This window comes from Pyxicephalus adspersus, chromosome 1, assembly GCF_032062135.1.
Source record: "Pyxicephalus adspersus chromosome 1, UCB_Pads_2.0, whole genome shotgun sequence".
In the NCBI taxonomy this organism is placed as follows: domain Eukaryota; kingdom Metazoa; phylum Chordata; class Amphibia; order Anura; family Pyxicephalidae; genus Pyxicephalus; species Pyxicephalus adspersus.
Genome location: NC_092858.1, coordinates 13,645,743 through 13,668,935, shown reverse-complemented (window position 1 = coordinate 13,668,935; position 23,193 = coordinate 13,645,743). Strand labels below are relative to the sequence as shown.

Below are 23,193 nucleotides of genomic sequence, written 5' to 3'. Positions count from 1 at the left end.
TGTTGCTGGAAATGATCTTTAGTGACATATGGTTAATGAGCTCTGTACACACATTGCTATTCTGCTGTATTGGGGGGGGGGCGCCTTCTTATTGGAAAGCATTCTCAATTGATCACTCATCAATCTGCCACGGTGGATTGATGAACAGCCTCAGGAGACCACAGTACACATGTCAGATTTTCACAACCCCTTTACCTATGTGTACCCAGCTTTATGCCGCATCAGTGATCCTCAACCAGGGTTCCTCCCGGTCCGTTTTAATGACCCCAATGATCATTTTAGCTATCTATGGCTGACATTCTTCCCACTGGCCAGCAATGTAAGAGGCTTTCTTCCTACTGACCATCACACTAATGTACTGTGAGTTGTGGATGAACCCCAGGAGTACAGCTTTGCAGCTGCTGTTGTAAGTCTTCCCTGAACCCTCTGATTCACCTTCTACATTCACTTCTTTCTTTTCCTATAATTACACCCGATCAGATGTAGCAGCCTTGCTGAGCAAATGCTGAAATAAAATCAATTGCTGAATGTAAATCTCAGAAGGGCTGTTGCTTGCTTTGTAATTTCTGTGCAGGCTGAGATCTCATCATCGAGTTCAGCATATAAGTCACATGCTGAATATTTGGAATGTTAAGTGACTCTTTTCCTTAAATAAACTTTCTTGTCCTGTAAAATAAAAATAAAGACTTACCTTACTTTTTTACCTCTCTTGCTGACTTTACCAATGCGTTTAGTATTTCGCAACAATTATTGCTCCAATTCTGAGCAACCCCATCCAATATGTGTCCTAAAACCACATTCCAGTTGTGTTAATCTCCTCTCCCCCCTGCTTCACTCAATGGTTCCTTCCAACAATTTCCGCTTCATAACTGTGTCCTATGGTGATGTGAGGGTCGGTGGGAGAAACCACTGAGGGCAGCAGGGGTGCACAGGAAATTGACACTCTAAGAAGAATCAGTTGCTGCCCCTGGCATCAGAGCAGGAGAAGTCATAAAGGGGAGCTAATGGTGAATTTGTTATGGCTATAAATGTAGGGGGTTGTACTGCTTACCTTAAAGTGTCTAGAATCCTATGATAGGGACATTAGATTGTGAGCTCCTTTGAGGGACAGTTAGTGACACGACTATGAACTATGTACAGCGCTGCGTAATATGATGGCGCTATATAAATACTGTCTAATAATAATAATCCTAACTATCCTAATTCGTAACTGAATTCTTTTGTCCTTTTTTAATTTATTTCAGCTTTTGATCCTGCTAGTAGCACACTTCCTGTCCAATGGTGACAACAGTAGAGAATTACACCCCTCCCCCCTTTCTATGGTGACAACACTTGTGTACTATATTACATCCATGGAAAAGTTGTCATCCTAGTCCCTATTTAATGTACAGCGCTGGATAATATGTAGGCGCTATATAAATAAATAATAGGAATGATAATATTAGTAGAGGACGTTCCTTACTACTTCCATCAGCACGGAAGTATTTGCATTTGTTAAATGAGGCCGCTGTCCGGTTTTGTGGTATGATGAGGGCTGGTTCTGGGGTCACCACCATTGTACGTTGGTTTAGGATATGGCGTAAGGCTGCAGAGATAAATTCAGATCTGACATCGCTTTATCAGGTTTGGGCAGCCGGTGGGGGAGGTTTTCTTATCTGTGTGATCAGATTGTACTAAAAAAAGTAATGTATTTTCCTACAATATGTTTCTTCAAATCCCTCCACAGTTCTTGTCCCACTTATCTTTCTGACCTGATAAAAAAATACTCCCTTGCCGCTCTCTCTGTCTGTCATTTGCAACCCCTATTTAATGTACAGCGCTGCATATTATGTTGACGCTATATGAATCCAGCTTATTATAATAATTATAATACTAATAATAGTATTATTTAATAATAGTAATAATAAATGTATTTTAGTCCCCCTCAAATAGAGAATCTTTGGTCATCTCTAAAATCTGAGCACATTTTGTTTGGGTCCAGGATGTCTAATAATAGATGGGAGTAGCAGCATGCACTGACCTGTAATATTATCATGGCATACGTTTATTAATAAAAATGTAATCTTTTCATATCATTGAGTAGGATGGAATGGAACGTATTCTATAGCTCCAGCATGTGTGGTCGGGCAGAAAAGTTTAGAGCCAGCGATTCTGTTAGACGGCACCAACGTGGATTATACGAATGGTCATATAACAATGAATTGTAGAGGAGGACAGTCGTTCTGATCTGATGATTAATCTGACGTGTACAGCGATCTCCCATCAATCTGCCAAAGTGGATTGATGGACTGATCAGGAAGGACCGCTGTTTATTCCTATGGAGGAGAGCACAGAAGAGTGCCACTCCTCATCCTCCCCATTCCTCTCTCCATAGAACAGAACGGTGCTGTGTGTACAGTGCTCATTCCTCCATCTCACAAAGGATCAATTCCAGGGACGATCCTCTGGTGTCTGTACAATGCATTACTATGTGGCGTAGATTAGGACTCCGGGGAGATCGCTGTTATTTTTACTCCCCGCTTGAGCAGTATCCAGGGAAACTGTGTAGAATTATACTGAGATCTGGACTCCGAACTAAATCTGCAGCTGAATCTGTAAGGAAATGTTTTACTTTTCAAAGGATTTCTGATTCTGTTTGTCCAGTCCTGAAATTTACAAAGTTGTGCAGACAGCAGAAATGGCTTTCTGACCAATTATGGTTCAGTATTATAGCCTGGTCACTTCCCTGCCCCAAGCCTGTGATTGGACAATAAAGAAATATCAATAGACTGAAGGCTGTCTCCTCCTATCAGCATCTTCCTTGTCAATATATTTCAGCACATCTGATTGGCCTATAATCTAGCCACTATCCCTCCCACTTCAGGTGATTTTTGTACCGGAGATTACTAGAGACTGTCACCTAGTCAAACTCTGGTTGTATTAAAATCTGAATATTTAGAATAAGATAGACTAATGCAGGTGAACCTGGGTGACCCAGCAAACCTGGAATGGATTTCTTAAAAATCATTTGCCATTAGTTGTCAAGTGTAATCAATGCTGGACCACATCCATTCCAGGTTTGCTGGGTCACCCAGGTTCACCTGCATTAGTCTATCTTCTCCAGGCTTGTGGAGCTTTAATAAATCCGCCCATTGTGTCTGTGTGGAGGACACACATTAGGGTTGGGAAATTTGGGTAGATTCCTCCAGGATCACTTTGGGGTCCCTGTGAGACGGAGGCAGCAAATCGCACAACAGATCCGCTACTGTCACAGTTCCTGTTGGGTGAGGGCCACAGGTCCTAAGGTGCGCCCTTGGCATAGAGAACCTTAATTAGTAAAATAGAGGAAGGAGGCGCCGCTCCAACCTGCAACATATTAACGTATTGCTGGAGGCAGGAAAATGAATAGACAATACCTGTGTGATGGAGGAAATGTTTATTAATCAACAGGATTTATATAGCGCCAACATATTACGCAGCGCTGTACATTAAATAGGGATTGCAAATGTGACAGATACAGACAGTGACACAGGAGGAGGAGAGGACCCTGCCCCGAAGGGCTTACCATCTCTTAGATGGTAAGCTCTTCGGGTTAGGGTCCACATATCACACAATCCTGACTTCTTATGTTGGGATAACTTGTTGCAGCTCAGTGAAGCACTTGGCACAGTTGAGTACCCTGTTGGTGAAATTTGTCATCCTCCTTGTTATATCGGATTCTATATAACACATCTGCAGCTGGAATTGGGCTGTGTACACACGTGCAATAATTGTCATTGGAAACTAACGATCCACGAATAATCGTTTGATAATTGTTAACCAAAAAAAAGTGCACAACGACACAGACGAACGAGGAATCTCGCTGAAAACGAACGACCGTCGCCCAATCAGATCCACCGGAACGGTCGTTCGTTTTCAGCGAGATTGCTCGTTCGTAATCTATTGTGTGTACGGTCGTTCAGTGATCATGTATTCTGTGATACACTGTCTCCTGTACACGTCACTCCCTGTATCGTTTGAACGATCATATCTAACGTGTGTACATGATTGGGGGATTATATTTGAACAATCGTATCGTGACAGCATGTACAGAATTATGCAGAATACAATCATTCAGAATAATCGTGGATCGTTCGTTTTCAAATGATAATTATTGCACGAGTGTACCTAGTGTTAAGCAGCATACACACGTGCAATAATTGTCGTTGGAAAGGATCTTTCACGATCCTTTCCAACGACAAAGGACTGCGCGATGCATGAACGAGCGCTGTACATAAGCAGCATTCTGCTCTATGAAGAGCGGAGGGGGAGAGCGATGGAGCGGCACCCTGCTGTGCGCTCTCTCCCTTCCCTTAGGTTCGTTTGTTGTCCATGGATCTGCAAGGATGGTCTTTCGGGCGTTGGATGACGGGCGCTGTACACACACCAAATTCTCGTCCGATATCGGCCCTGAGCTGAATATCGGGCGAGAACCATTTGACGTGTGTACGTAGCTTTAGACTTCAGAACAGTAAAATTGCCAGTCAGCCATTGTCGGAGGATATAAATGTGTTATCTTCAGAAGCCATGTCTTGCTGAGAGCTCTTCATGTCTCTTGGTTAATCAATGTCTGGAGGTATGAGGAGTGGTTGCTGAGGTGTATAAAGGCCATAAATATTTTTTCTTATGGCTGTGTTACCTCTCCCTATGTTCTAATGATAAACAATTTTACATCCTCAGTTCACAGTTACCATGTTATGTTTGCAGAAGATTTTTCCGCTCATGACTCCTTCTTTCCTTTTGTCTATAGCAAGGTTTCTCATCCAGGGTTCCTTCAGAGGTTGCTTGGGGTCCCTTGAGCAATTTGTGATTCTCAGGTCACTTACCACTGAAACCAATGATCTTTGGTTATCTGTAACAATAACATTCTTTCCAATGACCAACAATGTAGGAGACATTCTTCCTACTGATCACCATGCTAATATTATGTAGCTGTGGATATAGCAATTATAGCACAGGTTCCCTGAGGACCTAAATGATTTTTCAAGGGCTCCCCATGTTAAAGTTTGAGAACACCGCCCTATAGAGTGGTCAGTTATGGTGCAGCTGACAGTAAAACATAAGAGAACATATTAAAAGTTCCAATAAGTCCATTCATTACTTACATTCAACTACTGTTTTTTTCAGCTTTACTGATATAGAAAGTAATCCAATAGATCCATGTGCAAGGACGACTGATATTGGGTGTTTGGAACGCTAAGAAAACCGTAAAAACTAAATGGGTGTAGACCATTATCATAGACACTAGTAAAATAATTATTAGTATTAATAATACACTAGAATACATATATTGTAACATGGGTGGTTCACGAGAAGATTTTGGGTGTCCACGGCTCTGGTCGATACACCCCCGAGCAGGGTCAGGAGAAGGACCCCACCAGGGGGACGCAGCGGCCAGAGCCGCAGACCACGTCCCCCGTGCAAATCCCTGGCTCAGGGAAGTGGGCGGGCTGTGTTTTATGACACAACCCGGCCACTCTCTCATCATAGGCTCAGATCTGTGATGGCAGAGTGGGTGGGGTCCGTGCTTTGGGATGTACAAGAACCAGTGTTCAACCCAGAATTTTTTTTAAGCTGGGTGGGAAAAAAAAATTGTAGGCTGGTGGCAGCCCCTGTATTGTGACCCAAAAACAGCCGGGTAGTTACTGAAAGCGCCAGGTGGTACGCCCAGCTAAAAGAGGCTGGGGAGAATACAGAAGGATTCTTCACATGTCCAGTGTTCTCCCCCAGCCCCTTTTAGCAGGGTGCACCACCCAACCTTCCTATTTTTTCGAAAGTGTCTTTCAGGTATACTATGACCTAGATAAAAAAAACTTTACAGACTTTCTACCTCTGGATTTTATTCAGTTAAAAAGGATAACACGCAAAGGAACACTTATCCTTCAAGCAAAGGCAGATTTGTGTTCTGTAATCATCTTGTATATGGTTTCTTAACCACAGCAATAAGTGATGTGTTATAATGTCATTTACTCAGACACAAGCATTTGATTGTGAGCAGTTGGAAGCCGGCAACAGCTAAATTATATTTTGCATTCTTCGTTTTACTGGAGTTTAACCTCTCTAATAAACTCCTGTGCAAGCGCTGGCTTCGCTGGTCCCTTTAGCACTTATAGCTAAATAGAATTTGTATTTTGCTTGAAATCTGCAGTATCTGCCTCTAACAGCTGTCTCCGGCTTGCTGAAGCAGTAAATTACTTTGAACTCCGTTTCAATTTAACCTTGATTTCTCTTTTCCCTTTTTGTTTATTGTTTCTGGGCTTCTGTCTCCAGGCTTCGAAAATGATCTCTGTCTGATAGCTACAGAGTTTTATTCCTTATCAGCCATTCATTAGTGGTTGAAAAATTGCAGGATTTAAAATGTAAAATATTCTATTTAAAGAGGACTGCTATCCTTGATCCATCATCTTAAAGTAGACCTAAACGCAGAAATGTTACTTTAAATAAAAGAGTAGACAACCTTTAAAAGTAAAGTAAAAATTGTATTTATTTTAAGTGCAACACCTTTTGCGATCAAGACAGAATGGGAGCGCAAAGCCTCCTGTATACCTACGTCAACATGTCCAATATCAAGCATGTGCAGAAGGAGCCCTTTCTTTAATGGGAGGAACGTGTGACGTACGAAGAAGAACCCAGAAGAAGATAACAGCGTCTGGCTTCCTCTGCGCCAAAGATGGATACTGGGACAACGCGGGACCTAACTGAAGAAACTTCCTGATGGATGGACGGATCTGCAGGATTAAAAGTAAGTGTGTTGTTTTTTATTTTAGACTTTAGTTCTGCTTTACATTTTCCCTAATTCTAAGATATAGGGCAGCATTTCCAAATCTTCTGATTTAGAGTTACAAAAATGTCTGCCATTCTCTTATGTGTAGTAGTGGGATAGGAGAATCAAAATGGCGGCTTTCTTGTATATACACCTTATGGGCAAAACCACAAACATAATTATAGTCCCTCCATTCTTCTGCAAAGGCCTTCCACAATATGTTGAGGAAATTTGTGAGAATGTGTTCCTATTCAGCCAAAGTTAGCAAAACAAAGAGCATTCACCCATGGCCTCAAAGTTAACCACCTCTAATGGGCAGTCTTGTCCACTCCAAACTTATTATCTAACCATCTTTCCTGATCTTTTTCTGACCAGGGTTCTGTGGAGCCATAGGGCTCCAAAGGTTGCTAGGGGTTCCTTGACCTATTTGTGACGCTCAGGTCCTTTACCACTGTCCCCAACGATCCCTGGCAATAAGTGACATTCTTCCCAATTGCCCCCATACTAGTGTACAGTGAGCTGTGGATAAAGCAAAATCTGAAAGTTATTTCAAGGGTTCCCCTATGTTAAAAAGGTCAAGGAAGGCTGATCTAACCATTCCTTGACAATGTATTGCCTAGAAAGAAAAACTGTATTCAACAATACTTAAAATATGTAGATTGTCCAAACTATTGGAGTATTTGTCCATGGCTGTAGAGCAGCCCACTCCATTCATGGAAAAGGAGAAACAGCTGGGTGGTCACAGAAAAATCCCAGGTGGCGCTCCACTAAAAAGCGCTGTGGAGGGCACTGCATAGGCTTAATGGAGCACAAGTTCTAAGTGGATGATATTCTGTTTTATGTTGTGGAACAGAGCATCGACATGCTTTCGGACTTGAATGAGTTTGGTGAACTTACCAACCAAAACCTAAGTTGTGGAGTCCGAGGAAGACCACAGACTTAATGAATTCTTACAACACTTTTTTCCCATTCTCATGGTAGGGACATTCCTTAAATTTAATAATTTTTACAGCCAACTGTTCCTTAAGAATTCTATTTTGCTCCTATAGCTTAAAAAACACGATCTTTCAAATTGAAAAAGGCCGTGCACACTTGAATGGGTAGAATCAACGTCGTAAAAATGAACATCTTGCCTACGATACCTTGCAACGGCCCATTGCTTTGCCTAGAAGCTACCAAAATGTGGTGGGTGATTGGGGCTTTTTGACATATTACACATTACCTTTACTGGAATCTTAAACTGGACTTTCCACACCAGGATGAGGGATACCCTAAATCATTGAAGGTGGGATGTTATCTTGCCTAAGCACTCTGGCTTCCGAAACCTTTTGTAGAGGATTTTCTGAAAACAACCTACTTGCCCCTTCATCTTTCCCGACCATCCCCACTTGCTTGCTATTCTTTCACCCCTTGTGTTATTAGATTTTGTTTTTCATGGGAGCACTTATCTCTCTTTTGTGTAGTAGTGAACTGGATATGGTGATAAGAGTTGCAAAAGGTTTTCTTGGCTAGGGAAACTTTTAACAAGGACAAAGCTGGGGGTTGATATAAACACCAATACCAAGACTTGCAAAGTAAAGGTGTGAACATTTTAAGGGAATGGGAACTGAAAGTAGACTATGTACTTACTATACCCCAATAAGGAAATACGGTAAAAAGAGTACGCTGTTCTGGCTTCAGTTATTAACCTTGTTACTAGATGGAACTATGTCGTCACAAAACTCCTTGTCACGTCAATTTCGTGGAAGAGAAAGTGGGCTAAGGGCTTTGTTTTCACACAGTTATACCAAGCTTGCTTCCTATCTTATCATATCATAATAAATAGCTAAGGAGATGATTTGAGGTGGCAACCCAACAGACTTGGTTACCCAAACCAAAATTCGTGGAGACCTGATTTGATTATATTATAGACCAGTGTTTCTCAACCAGGGTTCCTGTAGAGGCCGTTATTGCCTGGCTGTTTGTCCGTTGCCTTCCAGATGCTAACTTTTTGTCTGGAGAAGCCCTACATACATACATACATACATACATACATACATACATACATACATACATACATACATACATACATACATACATACATACATACATACATTGTCAATGTTGAGTAAAATCTCTTGTTGACAGAGAATACATTGAAATTATTTTTTGATTGTAATTTCTAAAGAGAATTATAATTACAATTTATGTCCTGATTTTATCCTGAAGAAGTGGACAAGTGGTCTTTGCGGAACGCGTCAATGTATGTTGAGACCAAGTCGGAATTTTAAATTTTTTTTATGTTTTTGGTTGCTATAAGCAAATTTCATATATGCATATTTAAATTATTTATGTATTGTTGTTTTTTTTTTTATAAACTACATCCTTTTCCTTAATATAATGTAGGCTTTATACCTACTAGAGTATGTGCATAAAAATTCCCAACCAAAATCTTTTTGGTTTTGTTGAATGAAAGGTATTTAAACGATTCTCCTATGTGAAAAAGTTTGAGAAAAGCTGTCATGTGTTGCTTCATGTATGTTTTTGCCTAGTAATAACAAAACCGCTATATTCAAAAATAAAAGGAAAAAGCCTTCTATTTAGCAGTCCATGGGGACAAGAAAACACAACTTTTTCTTTTTGTGACACGAAGGTCATGTTGGGTTACCATTCTCGCTGTAAATATCGCTTTTCACACATTAAAGCATAGCAGCGTCCCCAGCCCTCTGTTTGTTAATGTGTGCATTGATCTTGGCTTTCAACGTTACAGTGTGGCTGGGATTTGAATGCTCGGGTGACATTGTAAAAGCAGCTTGTACAAATGTCCTTGCTTCATGAAGCCATTAACAATTTTATTCATGTGCCTCCTGGGATTAATTCTCTTAAGTGTTAAACCGGGGATTACAGAAACCTGTGTCAGATGTCGCAGAGTCCAAAGAGAACGCGCTTTTCCTTTATGTGAGCTCATTTAGTGAATAGCACAACACTGACAAGTGATTTACACCCCGTTGTCTTACCTGTTTGATTTAAAGGGGACCTGTATTCCCAATGTAGTCTGAATAGGGTGAAAAAATCCTATCCTAAACAACAACCCTACAATATTACAGTCCACCTAGTTAATGTCTTGAAAAAACCAAAGCTAATCCTCAGCTAGAGTTTGACCCCTGTAAACGTTAGTTCCCCATTTTTTTGCCCAATATGCTTGCATATGTAACCCCAATTCTTCCCACTTCCCCTCCCTCCTCTACAATTCATCTGCCTTCAACACGATCATATGACCAACCAAGATCTATCTCCCTCCTCGCCATCATTGGCAGTTGGTGGTCCTCAAGTTCTGCAGAGAATACCAATCTGCACCATTGTAATATGAACCCAGGCTAATGGCGGTTGTGCAAATGTCCCCTCATGTTCCCTAGTTTATATGCACCAAGCATCACCTGTACATGGTAAAGTGTACGTAGTCTTAAAACTCAAATCCCAGGCAGACACAAATAACACCAACTAATCTGGTTGTATTAATAGAAAAATATAAACATATATATTTAAAGCTGAACTTGAAGAGCTTGATAGTCTATCCACCAAAGGACATCGGTTGGAATTAGTGTCCTCCCCAGCTTCCTTTAGCTGGGCGTTCCACTCGGTACTTTTCAGTAACAGCCCGTCTGTTTTTGGGTATCATTTTTATGATAAATTTGGGTCACAATACCACCCACCTACAGTTTCTTCCCACCCAGCCTAAAAAATTTCCGGGGAGAATAGTGGAATCTTCTACATCCCATTCTCGAGGGAAAACCAGAAATGACTACTACTACTATTCAGAACAGATGAAAAGCAGTGTTCTCCCCGGCCTCTTTTAGCGAGTGCACCACCCAGCACTTTTCAGTAACCATCCGGCTGTTTTTGGGAGGTTACTGAAAAGTTGCGTCACAATACAGGGACCACCACCTGCCTACAGTTTCTTCCCACCCAGCTTAAAAAAAATTCTGGGGAGAATACTGGAATCCTATATATCTGGAATCTTCTACATCCCATTCTCAAGAAAATGACTCTAATTCAGAACAGATGAAAAGCAGTGTTCTCCCCGGCTTGTTGGGTCACAATACCAGGGCCATCACCTGCCTACAGCCTCTTCCCACCCAGCTTAAATTTCTGGGGAGAATATTGAAAAAATCTAATGAATGGCCAGAAAAATGAAGTATGGCTGGAATGAAATGGGTTTCTCAACCAGGGTTTCCCCTGATATTGCTTCCTTGGGCAAAGAGCAGTTTGTGCCTCTTGGATCAGTTTAAATTACTCCCAATGATCTTTTTTCTCTCTGTAAGGGTGGCATTCTTCCCAACAACCACCTCTCCAATGTAATGTGAGCTGTAGATATAGTATTTATCGCAAGGGTTCCCCCATGTTAAAAAGGTTGAGGAACCCCAGTGTTCTCCCCAGCTCCTTTTAGCTGGATGCATGACCCCATACTTTTCAGTAACCTCCTGGCTGTTTTGGGTGGTTACTGAAAAGTTGGGTTGCCACCGACCTACAGGGGCTGCCACCGACCTACAGACTCTTCCCACCCAGCTTAAAAAACATTTCTGGGGAAAATACTTGAACCCTGAGCACCTAGCCAATTTGGGGGGTGCAGAGTTTGGACACCTGAGCTGACATAAGTATTTTTAAAGAGATATATGATGACTGTCATGGTGCTACTTCTGTCCATTTACAGATTGAGGGCAGAGAGGAGGCTTGCTAAACTGTGCAAGAGGATAGTTGGCCCACCAAGCTGGCAGTTTGGTAGTGTAGATTGAAGGACCGGCTAAATAGGATGTACAGCTCACCTGGCAGGTAAAACGCTTCTCATATATAACTGTTTGTGTAGAGTTTATATGATTCTGTCATGTTCCAAATTCTGCGAGTTCTGCCATCCCATATTCTAGCACACAGTTAGCTTTAGACGCCTGAACACTTAGAGATTTCCACAATAAAGCAGTTTAGAGAGCAATGGCGATACATAGGAATGAATGGTTGCTATGGGCTGCACTTTATCCTCTGTTCTGCCATACTGAACAAACAGGCTGATGAATTACACCAAAGCATGCTGGGATGTGTTGTTGCAGCACCACAGAGAATAAACGGCTTGTACAGATGGGTTTGTTTGTTAACGTCTCCATCTGTAACCTTCACTTAATAAATGTACATCATATTGCTTTAGGGACTGACCAGACAACAGTTTTTATTTTTTCTAAAATTTGCACAAAATGCCCCGTAGAAGAAAACGTTTTCCAGGAATAAGCGCCGGGACAGGCAAGTATAAACTTTGTTCTATTGTAGAGCAAAGCCGCTGACGGCATCTCCACATGTGAACATACACACCTGTGTTCAATGCCTTCTTAGTGCTTTGTATTCTGTGGTTCCCTTCGCCGCTACACTGAGCAGTAGTTAGGAAAGTCTGATGGGATGTTCTAGTGATCCGCCAGGGACCTCTTTCTTGGCATATGCGTGCTCTTATATTTTTGTTATGCACTACTGGGTTAGAGGGGCTTTCTTTTTTCGGTTGACCAATGCTGCACCGCAGTCCAAAATTTAGACCCACACTACTTTCGGGAGTGCAACTCACACTCCGCTTTTAAAGGTTTGGATGACAATAAAATGAATTGCATTACGTATGGTATTACGTACATATGTGAATGGGACAGGCTAGTGTCCATCTCCCTTGGCTAGTTTCCCAGGCAAATCCCATTAGACGCCTCAACAGAATACCAAGCATAGTTCATCCACGTTCATCCAAGAGGTTGGAGATCCAAAGGTTCCATTGGAGCAGGAAAGTGGTAACTAAACCTATCATTGTCCTTTCTGGTACCTATCAGGAATAATCACTGTTCTTTTAGAAAGAGAACCTGCCTGAAAACACCCCCTAACCATTTGTATCAGCGATCAGCGTAGCAATGGGGTTTGCATGCTTGCTACCTTCTTGCTTGAGAAATGTAAAATTGCCTAGCTGGTCAATCATTGAAGGAAAGACAAATCGGCTTGGAAAGCTGGGTCTGCATGTTACAATTAGGACTTTCTACTGGAGAAACATTTTGTGGGGTAACCATGTTCTCCTCAGTGATTTTTAGCTGGGCGCACCACCCGGCTCTTTTCAGCAGCCACTCAGCTGATCTTGCGTGGTTACTGATCAGTTGGGTCACAATACAGGGACCTCCACCCGCCTACAATTTCTTCCCACCCAGCTTATAAAAAAATGTAATGCTCTCATGAGTAGAGCACGGGATAATGTCCACTAATTTTGCTTTATATCCACAGGGTGAATGTTGGGCGAGTTGGTCATCGACTTGTTCACACATAGACCCCTAAAGGTTTCATTTAATTTTTTTTTCTTTGCCTTTTTCTAAACATTAAAAAAAAAGGAGACGAGACAGAGATCTTTTTAGGCAAACATGTATTCAGGTAAATAATATTATTAGCTTTCATAGTAAAAATAGTTACAGTAGTACAAGTTAAGTAAGTACAATATAGTCTCTAGCCCGATAAGTTTTTAGGATGAATCTTCTTTAGGATTAGGTTTCTTGAGACTGTGTGCTAAACAAATATCTCCTAAAGATTGTATAATGTCTATAGTTCTTATAAGGATGTGGTATCACGAGCATATGTGGAAGAAAAATTGGTCTTGAATACTGACGTTTCACCTGACTGGGCTGTATTATACTCTCCTGAGGAAGCCCTGTCCGGTGCCTTACATACTATGGATGCCATATAATCTTAGGAGATAGTTGTTTAGCACACAGTCTCAAGAAACCTCCCTAAAAACTTAGAGGTAGAGACTATACTTGCTTACTTGTTATTCTCTACCCCTATACGTTTTTAGGGGGTATTCTTGAGACTGTGTGCTAAACAAATATCTCCTAAGATTGTATAATGTCCATAGTTCTTATGTAGGAATGCATTACCACGAACATATGTGGAAGAGAAATTGGTCTTGAATACCGATGCGTTTCACCTGACTGGGCTGTCTTATACTCCCCTGAGGAAGCCAAGTCAGGCGCCTTACATGCTGTGGATGCTATCCACCTAAAAAGTTATCTGGGTAGAAACTACACTTGTTTAACTTGTACTACTGTAACTGTTGTTACTATGAAAGCTATTAATGCTTTTTCACTTGAATACTTGTTTGCCTAAAAAGACCCCTTTCTTCTCCTTTTTTATTTTTGTTGTCTTGACCTAGTGGTTACAATTCATGTACATAATTAAAAAGTAAAGAGTAATTAGGAGGGGACGGTCTAAGATTTTTTTGCTTTTTCTAAACATTTTCTTTTCAGTTGCTTGCATTTAAACTGGACTAACTGTACCACATAAAGAGACAATTATTAACTTTTCCCGCTCTGTCCTTTCTATGCTTTTCTTGACATATAAAAACCATTCTAGTTATGTAACCTTAGCTCGAAACCTTCCATTTGTGTCAAATAGGAGGCCTGAGCACGGTAGTTACTGTCTGCTAGTAGTAATTTGGATAAGTGCTGCTTTGTATTTTAGAAGCGGCAGCCTGATGCCTGCAAGAAGACAGGGTAACAAATATTTGTAATTTAGGGCATTCTGTGAACCATTGCTTTGATTCTGCACATTGTGTGTAGGCGTGGAGTGCGTCATTTTCTGGATGGTTCCACCAAATATAAATACAGGTTTTTATTTATTGATCTGGGAAAAAATGTTTGCTGATATTTTATTATTTTTTTTTATTTTTAACAAAAGCAGGATTTATTCTTGACAAACAAGTTCCCAACTTGAGAGATGGAATATTTTCATGGCTAAATTGTCAATTTTAAATGGATTTCCATAACAATGTTTGTGATTGTCTACTTGTGTAATGTAGAGGAGCCTCTCCATCAGGTTTTGCAAGGACTAGAACTTGTTATGGGAAAGTTTACCTGCACAACCTGCTGTGGAAATTGGTGTTATGGGTGTCCATAAATCACAACAGCCCTACGTTCTACCATCTTCCAGATAGAATTATATTTTTTATCAAGGTGTGGAAAAAAGTGGATGGCACTTTTGTGTAGTTATGCATGGTCCACATTTTTATCAAACCATAAGCTTTCCTTAGCTTCCGATCCTGTGCTTTTCTTAACCTTCTCTGTTACTCAGCACTGGTGGTCTTCTTCAGTCAGGCTACCATTTTGCCTTTTTTTTTTTCATTATAAATCATCCTATCCTCTAGGGGTGCGTATATTCCTACAGGCTCCACTCCCAGTGTCCAGAACCAGTATTCTCTTCCAAGGTGGGAAGAAGCTGTAGGCAGGTGGTGGCCCCTGATTTGTCACCTAACTTTTCAGTAAGCGTCCAAAAACCAGGTGGTAACTGAAAATTGCCAGGTGGTGTGCCCGCCTAAAAAGGGTTGGGAAGAACACTGAGGACTGGGTATCACCATGGAATTACCATGAATGCTAATGATCCCTGTGCTTTTCAAGGGTAATTCAAGTGTTATATTTAGGTTATGGGTGTAGCCTGGTGGGGTAAGTTGACCCCAATATTTCTTGGAAACACCAATGGGAAGATCAGCCCACTAATTCATGGCCTGGTTGCTGCGCACCTAAAAGTTTGGCGTTTGGTTATTCCAGATCCTCTTGTTATGTTTTGCATAATAATAGACATTTCAGAAGGCAGTTTGTCATTCTTCACAAGTCCTTCTCTTGATTTCCTTCTGTGACTTTGCCTAGGCTTAGATGATATCATCAGTCTGCTTCAAGATTTAGATTGACCTGGCAGACTTTAGTCTTGCACCATTATTGGTAGATCCTAACCAAAGATGATGACAACTGAGTAAAAGGGAACACCTCTTCAAAGAATTGCAGATGAAGGAACAGCCAGCCAGTATTGTAGTCTCTGTGAGCATTAAATACACAATATGTATACATACACTTAACAGAAACAAATATACATAGCAGAAGGTCCACTTTAAAGAGAAACTCAACTGTGGAAGCTTTACACATAAAGGAAGAGAATATAGAACTCTTGTATTGAAAGTAAGCACCTGGTCTTTCCTCATCCTGACTTGCCCAGTTTTATTTTACTGTATGGAGGTGGCCATCATGGTAGAGGCAGGACTTTTCTTCCTCATGCTCCCAGCAAGGAGAACAGTGAGCAAATCCCCTGAGACTAGCATTCCCGGGCAGAAGTGCCTCAGACCTTGCACTGAAAATATAAAAATACCAAATGAACTTATTTATGCACAATTTGATATTTGGAGATTGCCCAGAATATAAGAAGACTTCACTGATAGGGGTTAGGTCCACTTTAAGGAAATTGGTAATAAAGAATATAAGTTTTTGTTGCATCGGAAAAGTTCTTGTTGATTTAGTTTCTACACTTTAACCGGGTGAAAACAACTTATTGCATGCTGCACTACAAAAAACAACTTATATGTTACTGAACACTAAACTCTTTATAAAATATTACAGCGGGTTCTTCTAATTTTTGCCACTGGCATAGATAGCAAATGCTGCATAATTACAGCCATTTATTTTAAGCTTTGCTGATTTTTGCACTTCTGACCATGTAAATTTAGTGTGATTCTTTCTTTTTCCTTTTTTTTTTTTTCCCCACGTCTGACCTTTATTAGCAATCCATGTCCTTAATTAAGGTTCTGCAGCAGATCATGTGAATGACCAAACATGCTGAAATCGTTCTTTCTGATGCATTTCACTTTAGTAAGAAGATTGTTGCCAATTCAGCCATTTAAATCTCCCAGCTCCAAGAAGAGTTCTGATATGTTAAGTCTGGAAACAAGCCAGGCGCTAAGTTTAATCAAACTGCATAATTAACTGCACTGTCCTCTACCAATATGGCCCACTTGTGGGTTTCTGACTCTTTTTAAGGAGACCTGTTCAAGTGATACTTCAAATTACAAACCTGGATGATACTAATGGACGTTGGTGTCAGTTCACAAAGATCTGCGAGAGACTTCAGTGTTCAACCCGGAAATTATTAAGCTGAGTGGGAAAAAACTGTAGGTGGGTGGCAGCCCCTGTATTGTTACCCAACTCATTAATAACCACCCAAACAGTTGGGTGGTTACTGAAAAAAGTTGTTCATCACAGCAGGTTGATGATAAAGGGCTGTTAGGGATGCCATTCGTTTTTCCTCCCCCATCACCATTCTATAAAACAACATTATATTATGGCATGTATCCATTCATCTTTCAATGGAAACTAAAACCAGTGCCCAACCCAGGCATTTTTTTAAAGCTGGGTGGGAAGAAAGTGCAGGCAAGTGGCAGCCCCTGTATTGTCACCCAACTCTTCAGTAACCCCCCAAAAACAGCCGGGTGGTGTCTAAAAGGGCCTGGGCAGAACATTGTATAACTATTGTTACTGACGACAATCCTCTGACGTTCATCAGACATTCGTACGGGGCCCAAGTCTTATGTAAGCGTCTGGTCTTTCTCTCCCTCGTGTGACCACGTTTTACAGACCTTGTCACCTTTCCAAGCATAGAGAGAAGGCTTAAAACTTCTGTCGTTGTTTCTGGTAATGAAGTGTCTATCAAGTCTTCTTTTTGGAGCCAATAATGTCTTAATATCTATGCCAAAACTTGTCATAGGTGTACCACTGAAATAGTAGAAATAAGTAAGATGGGCAGTTATAGGAATTCCTATATTTATTCCTATAATGATGGGAAAAGGTTGAAGCTGAAATTCCTGGTGGGCTGGTGGGATGGACTTTTTGAAAGGTCTTCAGGTGTTTCATTTGAAGGAACCTCAAGTTGGTAAAGCAGAAATAAAGCCTATCCCCATTCCAGCACAGGCACCATCTCTTTTTCTTCCTGGAGACAATCTTCAGCCATCTTCATTGGCTGGGCTGGAGTTTATAAATTCCTGGTGTGCGCAGGGTAAGTGGAGATTGCCTGGCACCAATGAGGGCACCATTGCCCATCTACACCTACTGACTTGCCCATGCATAACTCTTTTTGACATATACCTGGAGTGATCAGGCAGGTAGGAGGGATTATTGTAGAAGGGACATCTGTCGCTTTCTGCAATTATGATCTGCTTGGTTGTACCTTTAAAAAATTGAACTTTTGCTTTAAAATCTGCTTTTTGTTTGGGGAAATTTGTTACATAGTAAGTCAAGTTGAAAAAAGACATCACGTTTAACCACAAGGGAAAAAATATATCCCAAATATAAAACTCTATGGACATAGTTGATCCAGAGGAATGCAAAAAAAAAAAACCCCCTGGTATAATTTGCTCCAACCGGAAAAAAATCCTTTCCTGATTCCCTTAGTCAATCGGATGTTCCCTGGATCAACAGTCTCTGTTATCTTTACTTTAAAGCTTTAATACTTTAATACTCATCTTGTAATGCAAAGAATTGGATTTCACTTTATCTTCACCCTGATGGTTATTAAAGTAGACAGAATATGAACAGTCCCCTTTAACTCAGCCTATTAAAATGAAATTGTTCATCTATATGATATATAATGTCACCTTGAATATAACCTGAGTGAATAACCTCCAGAAATCTCATCTCTGTCTATCCAGTTGACACATAAAGAGCATTTTCTATACTTAACAACCATAAGACATCCTCTGTAGTGAGCACACAAAGCAATGCTATTATCCAGAGCTTTATAGCTGTTTAATAGATAGCCACTTATGAGAAATTTAAAATCAATTTACAAGGCGTAAATAGGATTCAAGTTGCATCGGAGTAGTGTCTCTGCCAAGCGCCAATAAATACAAATGCCAATAAATGGAGTCTTACTGGTTGGAATCCAGGGAAAATGAAGCCATAATTAGTGTTGATGCATCACCCTGGTATTTTGTGTATCTACACCAACCCTTCTTATCATAAAGACAAATATAGTTGTTTAAGGGTATATGGAGCTCTAAATTGACAATTAAGTTAATCTGTGCATTGCCTATGCAGTTAAAAACAACAGATTCACTTTGTTATAGAGCTTCACATCTCCAATACTTACTTTTCTTTGGACCTCTGCTATCACACAAGTGAGTCGTATGCTTCTCCATATTCAGAAGTATTAGGTATTTCCTTTTGGGTTCCCAATGCTGAATGACAGGGTAAAGGAAAGGTAAGAAATTGCTGACCTGAATAATATTACCACTTGGTACCCTGTATACAATAGGTACTCTTGACTCAAGTCTATTTCATATAGTTTTCACCTAGATCATATGTTGTGATGACCATATTTACCACCATCTGGGTTACTTTTGTACATCTTTCATCTTTGATTAAACATTGAGTGATTAACTTTATGTAAAAAAATATGATTCTGTAATAGCCTTGAAGCTCCTTTCTCTTTTCTTTTCAAAAGCAGGGCACGGACAAACAGACTGTTGATCAGACACAGGCTGAATGTCTATCAGTCTGCTTAAGCTTTCTTGATTGGGAAAGGGGTGCTCTAAAGGGACCCGGGCTCCAGTGCTTGGTAACAGCTAGCAAATGATGGAGCATTAGACTAATCATTACTGAAAGCATGTGACTCTTTCTGCTCCTACCACAATGCATCCATCATCACCTAATTAGCCTGCATACAATTTTCTGGAAATCTGGGAACCCTAACACTGGCCATCCCACTTAGCCATCTTGCTGCATTACCATGTTATTTTCTGGGACCTCATGTCACTTGCAGTGACGCAGAGTGGGCTCTGCCTTCATTCTTCGGAATTGGTATGTAGCAGGAGCTTCGATCTGAGATCGAAACAAAAAGGTAGAACTGTTGCTTAGCCAATTGGAGTTTATTTATTTTTCCAATGAAATGATGGCTAAAACCTGATTGGCTATTTCTGGCTAGTCTTTGTTTGCCTTGCTGTGCTCACCCCTTCTAGTTGGGCGCACTGCCCAGCACTTTTCAGTAACCATTCGGCTGTTTGTAGGGAGTTACTGAACAGTTAGGGCACAGGACAATTGGGGCATAATACAAAGACAATAGAAATATAGGACATACTAAGGGAACAAATTGGACCAAAGTTAAGGGATTATTGGATTAATATGGCAACAAGTTGAAACACTAAAATTGTCACGTGTTGCCCTGTTCACTTTTTGTCCACTAGCCTACAGTTAAACATTTTTTTGGGAGATCACGGTCTTGCTTGGATGGGTACTGGCATATGTAGATCCATTGTTTGCCCTATCTTTGCACCATTGCAGCTCAGCCAATCAAAGAGTTTAATTTTTTCCAAAGAGCCGATGCCTAAAACCCAACTGGCAAATTTATTTAATCTTTTCTTGGTTTATCTTCTGGTCTTCACATTTATAAATCAAGCACTTGCCATGCCTCTGCATCATTGTCCAATCAGAGTCCATTCTATTTGTATCCATTGTGGTTTTTTGTAATTTTTTTTTAATATAATTGCAGCTTTAGATAAAGTTTTAATGAGGAACATAATTGCCAATCTTCTGGAAATGAGCTTTGCCCGTTGTCTCGACATGATATGAATAAATCTGAAATAATGAGGATCACACAGGTCTTGTTTAGAAAATTATTTGTGTGCTTTTGTTAGAAAAAATTATTTTGTAAATGAGAAAAAAGGAATCCATAATCAACCTACAAATTTGTATCCACGGCGCCAGCTTTATTTTAATATTTATGACGCATTGAGAATGAGATTTCCCCTGTGCAGTCTTGGATCGCCGTCATCCTATTAAAGCTCTTCATCTGTCAGAATGATTAAAGTTATTATCACCTGCCTTTCATGGAAGGTAAAGTGCTGCCTGTAATAATTGGCTGCAATTATTGGAACTTTAAATGATACCATTTATAAGATGCTATATTTCCTTTCCTTTTTTAACACCTGTAGAGCTGTCATCTTGTGGCCACAAATATTTCCCAGCAGACTCTGCTCTTGTGATTATACATATCTGAGATTTATTCTCATGAGTTAAACTATGACTATATGCACAGCTCACAGTACATTAGTGTGCTGGCCTATGGGAAGAATCTCACCCTTACAGATAGCCAGAACGTGATACATGTTTGAGTTTCAGGAAGTGTGGGACATGGACTGTGGGGGGTGCTACTGTCTTCATTGTTGCTGGGACTGAAGGGTTTAGGAATGAACAACAGATTCCTTTAATGGGGTAATATGTTCTCTCCAGTATTGGCGTGTCATCAGTGGTGGTGTTATGAACAGAGGTTCGTACAGATAGTTAGGACTGGTGGTGCTACTTAGATACAGCAAAGGCTGCTCAGCAATTGACAGATGATGGTCTGCTCAGCAATTGACAGATGATGGTCTTGCTTGTAATCTAATAACCCCTTCTTGGAGGGTTTTGGTGTCTGATGTCCATACATGGAAGCTGTTGACCTCCACTTGGAGGGTTTTGGTGTCTGATGGCCATCTATGGAAGCTGTTGAACCCTACTTGGAGGATTTTGGTGTCTGATGTTCTATTATGGAGGCTCTTGACCTTTGCTTGGAGGGTTTAGGTGTCGGTTCTACATATACAAAAGTTGTTGACCTCTACTTGGAGGGTTTTGGTGTCTGATGTCCAAATACGGAAGCAGTTGACCTCTGCTTGGGCGGTTTGGACGTCTTATGTCCATCTATGGAAGCTGTTGAACCCTACTTGGAGGATTTTGGTGTCTGATGTTCATATATGGAGGCTCTTGACCTTTGCTTGGAGGGTTTAGGTGTCGGTTCTACATATACAAAAGTTGTTGACCTCTACTTGGAGGGTTTTGGTGTCTGATGTCCATCTATGGAAGCTGTTAACCACTACTTGGAGGGTTTTGCATCTGATATATGAAAGAAAGTTTTTTTTTTTTGCTGTTCCTTGGTAAGGCTGCACGAACTTAAAAAATTGAAGATCATGCATGGAAAGTAGAGTAAAACTTGAGAAACTTTAAAAAAAAAAAAAAAAAAAACTTATAAAAACTTTTTTACTTACATTTTTTACTTTTTTGCATTATAGGCTTCAAGAAGAGAGATTGGTAAACACTGAAGGAAGGCCAACAACAAAATTATCTTCGGTATGTAAAATGAAAAGAACTCAATGAAAATGTTACATTCATACTTTTTAAGTCTTTTTTTCATGTAAACATTTATCTCACAATCTGGTAATGTAAATCCCTGTTTTCGCTCATCCTCACTCTTATCTGAATTGCCAATTGGAAGCCAATTACCCTAACTGCATGTTTTTGGCATGTGTGAGGAAATCTGAGTACCCGGCAGAAACTCAAACAAACAGGGAGAACCTGCATACTCCATGCAGATAGTGTCCTGGTTGAGATTCGAGCCACTGAGCCACAGTGCTGATCTCTGGGGGGAAATTGTTAAACCTTCCTCCATACTCCCCTAACTAGTAATATTTATGTAGGTGATGTTTAAAGTCTCTTTCAGGTCCTTTAAGAATAATTTTGTGGAGTGGTTTACTAAAATAATCTGTTAATACAGAACTCTGACAAAAAGGGAAAGCTTATGCTTCATTGCTCACCTTCACTTTGTAGCTGTTCCCTGCCTTTTTGCCAGAAAATTTCCTCAGCTTTTTAGTATTGTATAACAGCCAGCATTTTTCAACCCATCTTCTATGAGCTCCTGGGTTGTTCTGGACCCACCTCCATCTTGTTACAGGACCGCGGAGAGGAGCAGAAATGGGGTAACAGATGAGTTTATCACTGTGCTGCTTTTATTGGCAAAAACCACTAGGGAAGTAAACATCCATCAGACAAAACCTCTATAGACATAATTGATCCAGAGGAAGGCAAACAAAAAAGGTATAAAGCAGTTTATTTGCTCCAACAAGGGGAAAAAATTGCTTCCTGATCTTGCAAAAATAGTCTACACTCCACAGTGTATCCACAGTCAATATGCCTTTTATAATATATATATATAACACTTTTTCTTTTTTTCATCGTAATGTATTTCTAAAACCTAATTCTATGCAGTTAGATTCAGTCTAATGAGCAGTCTGGGGTAGGCTGTACAATGGGAGTACATTACGTACATTTTACTTTTATAGGATTAGAACAATGAATATTTAATATCTCTGTGCAGTTATCTATCCATTTGGGTTTAAAGGTGGATTAAGGATTAGTTTCCCGGTAGCTTCTTTGAAGCTCCCCGTCGTCATTATAGACATCATAGAACTCCTGAGCTGAATAAGAATTACAGATCTCATTGTTGATATAAAGCGTTCCTGGAAACATAAGAGATTTTCATACCAAAAAGATAACCAAACAAAAATAATTCTTAAACTTTGCAGAGTGCTGTATACCACTTTATAATAGGTGAATGGGTCAATGAACTAACAAATCCTTCCCTATTTCTAGGTTGTCCACCCATCGGTCTGATCAGAGTTGCCTATTTGCACCGATTTTTAGTTTTTGAAAGACTCTCGCTAGTGCTGTGACTTGAGGTCATCACAATGAGGCAGCTAAAAGGAAAACCCAAGAAAGAGTCCTCCAAAGACAAGAAGGAGAGGAAGCAAGCCA

General features: G+C 40.4%; 1 long non-coding RNA gene across 1 annotated transcript in view; it reads left to right on the top strand.

Moving 5' to 3' along the window:
- LOC140342671 (uncharacterized) overlaps window positions 1–23,193 on the top strand; it is a 24,986-nt gene extending 1,793 nt beyond the window's left edge. The window contains exons 2-3 of the long non-coding RNA XR_011923125.1: window positions 21,675–21,732; window positions 23,032–23,193. This is a non-coding gene — a long non-coding RNA (uncharacterized lncRNA). The remainder of the gene's footprint in view (window positions 1–21,674; window positions 21,733–23,031) is intronic.